Below are 7,905 nucleotides of genomic sequence, written 5' to 3'. Positions count from 1 at the left end.
GACTCGGTCTGTATGTGCCAACATCACTAAAAATACAGTATATTAATGTTTATTTTGAACAAGGCTTTGTACTTGGCATTAACCGAGGCAGCTAATGTTAATGTTAGCGTGGTGGCTAGTCACCCTATCGTAACTAGCCACCACGTTAACATTAACCGAGGCAGCTAATGTTAATGTTAGCGTGGTGGCTAGTTACGATAGGGTGACTATAGCCAAAATGAGATGATGACAAGCTAAAAATAGATCTTGATAATAAAAACTAAGATGAAATCTATGTTTCATTTTCTTTGATCGAGACAAGAGACGAGACGAAAATGTTTGTGATGGACTATCAGACATTGAAAGCTGAGGACAGCCATGCTTGTAACTATCTTCAGATGCAGCATGACTGACAGGCTGTAAAATCCAGTAAATAGTCTGCACCAGGATGTTTGGGTTGGTGCAAGTTGTGAGCTGTAATTCAGCAGTAAATAATCAGCCGTGTGTGTCTAACTGTGGATGGTGGAGCTGCTGAATGGATTTGTGGAGTTTGTTAGTTGCAGCGGTGGCTGTTAGCAGCTAGCTCCGCTCGCAGACTTCACAGCTTCACCCCGCAGGACTCCACTCAGTCCGGACTGGAGAAGGTTTGTGGGTTGATGGTGTTTGACAGGCAGGTAGGAGACTCAGTTATCTGTGAGTGTAGCTGTGCTGTAAGTAAACAGTCTGAACTCAGATCAGTTTTCTCTGACAGAGATGAAAGTTTAGTTTGAATCACCAACTCTGTGAGAGGACACCAGTTTAAACCTCCAGACTAACATGTTGCACATGAAGAAACAAGTTATGTTTCTGCTTCTTAACAGTCACATGGATAAGTCAGAGTTTACAATGAACCTGGGGACAAATCCTAGTTGGCTCACATTAGTTATTTGTTGAGAGCATAAATAGAGAGATGTTGAGCTTTTCAGATGATGATCAGTAAGTGTGTGCTTGTAAATCAGCCCTTAAACCTGTCACACACTGCTGGAGACATGACACACACATTATTTTATGCAACCTGTCACCTTGATTCTGATTTATGATCCATGAATCAGCCTTACTGGGTTAGATTAAAGAGTAAAAACAGAGGAAACATCATGACTACAAGTTGACCAAAAATGATGTTTTGAATTTTCGTTTGCTAACTGTGAAGGATAAAAATTGAAGCTTTGACTTTGTCAGCAGCTCCGTCAGTTAAACATGTCTTTGCTTTATTTTTAATCACCACTTCAACTTCTTTTAGTGCTTCAACTTCAGCTGTTACCCCTCCACAAATATACTACACCAAAGAATCAAAAGTTTTAAGATATCTAGGCTTTCTTGGTCACTTTAGCTGAAGTTTTTTAGTGGAAATAAAAACACAGTAAAGAGTCTTTCATGGTTGTTGGTGTATTTCAGTGTGGAGTGACATCAGCAGAACTTCCCGACACACACACACATCTGGTGTTTTTTTAGTTCAAAGTGCATTTTGGTGGACAATGACCCTCAGCTTGGTGTTTGGACAGTCACACTGTTTGTCACTCTACGTCCTGAAGGGGATACACACGGTTTGAAGGAGCAGAGAGACAGAGAGGGAGACATCGCCATGACGACCGAATACCATGACGAGGCTCCAGACGACAGCAGCTCCTTCTGGAACAAAGGTACCTGTCTGTCTGTCCGTCTGTCTGTGCATGTTGCTGAGGTCAGACAAAACTGATTATACTGAACTGTAAAATGAAAAACTCACCTGTCTGTCTGTGTCCGTCTATGTGTCTGTCTGTCTATGTGTCTTTCTGCCCACCAGAGCCTGTTCCAGTCTATTACTCAGGTGTCTCCAAATACAGACGCTGGTTGTTTCCTGCTCTGACAGCTACAGTCATCCTGGTTCTGATCATAGCAGTGGGAGCCACCAGTGAGAGCACACACACACACACACACACACACACACACACACACAGGGTTTCTGGTATTTTCCAGGAATCTGTGCCAAATAAGGTATCTGTGAACTTTTTTTTTTGTTAAGGCAGTACGACTGTCGGAAGAGAAACGTCCGTCTGTCCTCTGCTTGTGGTTCATTGTTTATCTTCTCCTCAGGATGAATTGTAATCACCTTCTGACTTTATATCCAACGCCATCATCAGGTCGACATTTTAATGACATCTCTTTAATGACTTGTTAGCATGTATGTGCTTGTGTGTTCTTATACTGCAGAACATGTCACCAATGCCCACCATCTAACTGCTGTTATTACAACGATCGTCACTGGATCGATGTTTTAGATGCAGTGGTTACTTCCTCAACTACTTACTTCCTCAGCTTATGGTATTATACGTTCTTGCAAACCACAGACATGATACATTTGTATGTTATTATGTAGCTGAGATGTTGAAACTTTACAAGTCTTTAAGTTTCAGGTTAACATGTGGTTAGATTTAGGCCCAAAAAACCACTTGCTTATGGTTAGGTAAAGATAATGTTCGATGATACTCATTTTGGTGGCACTACCCTGGCAGGAAACACAGTAATGCCTTGGTAAAAAAAAAAAACAACCACTGTTAGTGGTTTGAACACACGGGCCTCTAAAAAACATCCACATTTGGTAGCTAAAAAGCTGCTGGAAATGCATAAATGTCTCAGTCCAAAAACACCCGGTTTTGTTGTTTGTTGGTGTTGAACAGTCTGCAGCTTGGCAGGTGTCTCTCCTAGATGTCACGCCATCCACCATCCCCTCCACCTCCTGATGACGAAGTCAGCTCAGATACATCACTTTGAAAATACTGGAAATGGACCTTGTGAACATTTCCTTTTGGTGGCAGGGCTGCTGAAGAATATTTTGTGATTAATTACCTGCATTTCAGTATTTTACAATTCAAACTTCATTAATGACGAGGAAACGAGAATTTTAAAATCTGTGTAAACATTTAAACCCTAACATGCAAACACACACAGAGAATGACTTTATGTGACATTTTGCATTAACATATGTTTATATTTATGTGTGTGTTTTGCATAGACACGAATATATTGAGCCGATTGTGGTCTGCGGACAAAAGTGTTTCCAACTTGACTGAGGCAATGAGCGCCACGCACCAGCTCTCAAAAGGTAACACACCTGCCTGACTGTCTGTTCCTTCAGTCAGCCCATGTGATACAAGAGATAACAGACTCCCAGATTTAAAACTTCAACCTGATCCATCAGAATCTCCTGTTCCTCTGACCCAGATGCAGCGAAAGACGTCCACCGCCTGAAGTTTGCTGTGGAGAGCAACAGGGACCAGCTGACCTCAGGTGTGTCTGACTGCTGAACATCCACTCACTGGACTCCTATTAATATTAATAATTATTCTTTACAGTACAGACTGTGATTTACAGTATTGCAGTGTTTACAGTAACATACTGTATAATATAGATTATTCAGATCTAAAACTGTAATGTTGTGTGCTGTGTGTCTGTGTGTGTGTGTGTGTGTGTGTTTGTTCAGTGGCAGAGGCACTGAAGCAGCTGTCAGCTGTGGACTCTCTCACCAAGACGGTCACCGAGCTCAAATGTGCCATCGAACGCATCATCAACAACAGTACACACACACACACACACACACACACACAGATCACAAAGCTGTCTTAACTCTGACGCTTCATTCAATCCTGATTCTATCAAAAATCTGCTTTTTAAAAATGTCCTCACTTTTAAAAAATATTCTTATTTTCCAAAAATCTCCCCTTTCCAAAGATTATCCTAACTTTCCACTGTCCTATTTTTTTAAATGTCCCTATTTTCCAAAATGTGCTCACTTTCCACAATACCTTCACTTTTCAAAAACTATCCCCATTTTAAAAGAGATGTCCTCCCTTAGAATTTCCCCTTTCCAATAATATCCACACTCCCCCCCCCCCCCCCCCCCCCCCCAAAAAAAATGTATTTTTTAAAATGTCCTCACTTTCAAAAAATGTCCTTACTGTCCTTAATCTCCAGATTCTAAGTTTCTTTACTTTTCTAAAGGTCTCCAGGTTCTAAAAATACCCCCCCGATAAAAATGTCCCTAATATCCAAAAAATCCTTACTTTCCTAAAGGTCTCCAGATTCTAAAAAAATCTCCCCTTTCCAAAAGTGTCCTCACTCCTTAAGGATGCCTCATTTTCCAAAAAATGTCCTTACTTTTAAAACATGTCCTCACTTTCCAAAAATATCATTGTTTCTTAAAGATTTCCCCATTTTTTAAAAAAAATGTCCTTACCTTCCAAAATGTGCTTACTTTACCTCCACTTTTCAAAAATTCTCATTTTAAAAGACGTGTCCTCACTTTGGATATCCCCTTTCAAAAGTTGTCCTCACTCTCCAAAAATGCCCCACCTTTTTAAAATGCCACCACTTTCCAAGTGTCCTCAATTTTTTTTTTACAATGTCCCCACTTTCCATAAAAATACCCCCACTTTTAAAAGTGTCCTCACTTTTTACAAGTTTACACTTTTCTAAAATGTCTTCACTCTTTTAAAATATCCCCCCTTTCCAAAACACATTCTCACTTTCTAAAAATGGTTCTTATGTTGCAAAATGTCCTCACTTTCCAAAATCAATACACTCCCCAAAAATATCCTCACTTTTCAAAAAAGGTTGTCATTCCCAAACATGTCCTCACTCAGACTTCTAAATGTGATTGGTCTTTGAATGGCTGATGTACAAGAGGACACAGGTATAACTGTCTTAGACATCATCTCTCTCTTCATGTCTCTTTCCAGTATGTCTGCTGACCTGTCTGTCTCTCTCCATCTGTCTCTTAGGTTCAGTAGCGGGTGGCTGTTGTCCTCTGGGTTGGGAAACTTTTGGTTCCAGCTGTTATTTATTCAGCAAGACACCTTTGAACTGGCACGATGCCAGAGACTGGTGTAATGGACACGAATCTCACCTGGTCATACTCAACACCGATGAGGAATGGGTGAGACAGCCTGTCTGTCGGTTTAAAAGAAATATAATCTATGTATGGAGTAAACAGCAGGGGACCCAGAGTGGCTCCTTGTGGGACACCTTTATCCACATTTAGGATTCCTGATTTGAAGCCAGTTGGAGTTCCGCTATAAAGTTAAATCAGCTGTATGTCTGTTTGTCTCTCTGCCTGTCTGTCTCTCTGGTTCAGGAATTCATAAAACAACATACCATGGGCACCTTCCATTGGGTGGGTCTGACTGATGAGAGAGGGGAGTGGGAGTGGGTCAACCAGACACCATACATCATGAACCGGAGGTGGGCTGTTACTCTTGAGATTTTTTTTTGAATTACTCTTCAACCTTTAAGGTCCAGAAACACCAAACCAACATTAAAGAAGTAGTGGTGACAAAAGCCAACTGTTGTGTTGTCTCACGTCGCTGTGTCTCAGTCAAAAAGTTGCACTTGAACAAACCACGAGACGACAGCTGACGGCACACCAGCAAATAAGTTCTGAGAGGAAATAACTCTTGCCAGTCTCTGTAGCTAATTTCAACATCCATGACAACTGTACAGGGCTGATTTTTTATAGAACGCACCTGTTAACATTTTATCAAGGCAACGATATTGGACAGGTAATATAACAATGACATGAGCTTAGGCTCACAGAGTATAGACGCAGCTGAAGCTGTCGCTGTTTCTTTGCTATGTTTTAAGTTCGTTAAGGTTAAGTGTAACATTTTAGTCACCAAACATTTGGCTGTACTAAAAGACCCTCTAAGGAGTCTGATTAGTTTTTCCAAAAAAAAACAACATTTTGTTTTAATGGTTTTAAGCCAGTTTTTTTTTTCTGCAGGTGAAAATTAGCATTATTACAGTTAACCATAACTGTAAATGCACTGTGCTAACCATGCTAGCAGCTAGCATTGGGGTCAGCTCCACTCTCTCATCCAAATATGGTCACTTCTGGCTCCAAAGATCCAAGATGGCAACGGCCAAAATGCCAAATTGCAGGATCGAAATGGGAGTCCACAAACCAATGGGTGATGTCATGGTGACTATGGTTATTATTTCATGTAGTCTATGCTATTAGATAATTTCCTAAAAACTCAAACATTAGGAGTGAGCACTTACCAACTGAAGACTTGCTCCATTTCCCAAATAAATACCAAATTACAGAAACTGTCCTGAGCATTAGCAGGTATACTAGCTTCATTCTAGAAATATCTAAAAGGTATTTCTAAGAAAGTTAAAGACTCATTAAATGACTAGAATTACTGCAACACGGTTCTGTGCCTTCGTGAACCGGTGAAGATGCAGTTACAGTTTACATCTATGTCTGTCCAGAGTCATATGAAGCCATGACAGTTGGCAAATTTTTGGAATATGGTCAAATTCCAATAAGTGGATGCTTCACACACGGAAGATCTATACAATCAGCACAGTTTCAAGATCACCAATTCAGTCTCTGACCAAATGTCTCCCCTTCTGTTCCTGAGATATGACGTTAAAACATGATGATGTCACAGTCAAGCTGACCTTTGACCTTTTGGATATAAAATATCATCACTTAATTATTTTATCCTGTTAGACATTTGTGTCAAGTTTTGTCATAATTAACATATGAACTCTTGAGTTATAGCCAAAAACATGTTGTTTTTTCAGGTTATAGTGACAGACACAAGGTCTCAGTGACTTTGGCCATTAAAATCTAATCAGCTCATTCTTGAGTCCAAGTGAATGTTTGTGCCAAATTTGAGGAAATTTCCTTAAGGCCTTCTTAAGATACTGTGTTCATGAAATTGTGATGAAGGTCACAGTGACCTTGATCTGTGACCACCAAAATCTAATTAGTTCAACACTAAGTCCAAGTGGACACTTGTGCCAAATTTAAGGAAAGCAAATGTTTTGATTGTTAAAAATGGCATCTTGTCTATTTAAATGACATCAGCACAATAATGTGTGCAGACAGTGACGGGGTGTGAATACTCTCTGAGGCCACTGTATACATCCTGTGTTTCTGTGGTTTCCAGGCGGTGGAAACCCGGTCAGCCTGACTCCTGGACCGGTCACGGTTATGGCCATGGAGATGAAGACTGCGCTCACCTTCACAACGACGGACGCCTTAATGATTTGCACTGCTCCACCAAGTTACGCTATATCTGCCAGAGACACAACCAGCATAGCTAAAGAACATCGCGTCTGTCCGGGCTGCACCCACCCACTGCTCACATCCACTGTAATCTGTAAAATAACCATTAAATAATTTGATCCCAACACATCAGACTGATCTGTTTCTGTTGTGTCCATGACAATGCTGCTCAGACAGACTGATGACATCATGCAATGTATCCTCATATGCCGATTTGTATGATATCTAACAAATGAGTGCCCCGTGAATAAGCACCCATACTGCTCAGGTTAAGTTTAGAAAAAGAATCGTGGTTAGAAGTGGTCACAACGTAACGTATAGTTGCTCATTTAATATTATGTTAGATGTTTAATGTAAGGTTACATAGGTTAGGTTTAGAGAAGAAACATGACTGGGTGTCGTCATGTTACGTACTTGACATAAAGTTACGTAATTAATGTACAGTAACACATTTAACGTAAAGTTATGTAGGTTTGGTTCTGCAAAGTAAAATTACATAGGTTGGGTTTAAAAAAAGAAACATGGTTATCCATCAGCATGTTTCACATAAAATTACGTACTTAACATTACGTATAATGAGGCATCAGCACGTTACATACTTAACGCAAAGTTACATACTTAACATGAAATTTCGTACTTAGCGTTAAGTTAAATATTGAACATAAAGTTACGTTAGGTTCAGGGAAGTAAAATTACTTAGGCTAGGTTTAGGAAAAGGAACATGGTTGGGTGTCTTGTTACGTACACGTAACAAGAGGCCTATAACGTAAAGTTACGTACTTAACATTAACTTAAAAATGTTACATTTAGGGAAACAATCAGGGTTGGGCATTGTC

At 40.1% G+C, this 7,905-nt stretch overlaps 1 pseudogene across 1 annotated transcript; it reads left to right on the top strand.

The window, feature by feature from the left end:
- The first annotated feature begins 1,499 nt into the window (after window positions 1-1,499).
- Window positions 1,500-7,195, top strand: LOC117245934 (C-type lectin domain family 10 member A-like; annotated as a pseudogene). The gene is made up of 8 exons (XR_013488545.1): window positions 1,500-1,658; window positions 1,802-1,909; window positions 3,011-3,100; window positions 3,220-3,285; window positions 3,479-3,571; window positions 4,776-4,930; window positions 5,129-5,235; window positions 6,951-7,195. The product of XR_013488545.1 is annotated as a C-type lectin domain family 10 member A-like (transcript).
- The last annotated feature ends 710 nt before the right edge of the window (window positions 7,196-7,905 follow it).

This window comes from Epinephelus lanceolatus, chromosome 22 (assembly GCF_041903045.1).
Source record: "Epinephelus lanceolatus isolate andai-2023 chromosome 22, ASM4190304v1, whole genome shotgun sequence".
Taxonomy (NCBI): Eukaryota; Metazoa; Chordata; class Actinopteri; order Perciformes; family Serranidae; genus Epinephelus; species Epinephelus lanceolatus.
This window is presented reverse-complemented; position numbering and strand designations above follow the sequence as displayed.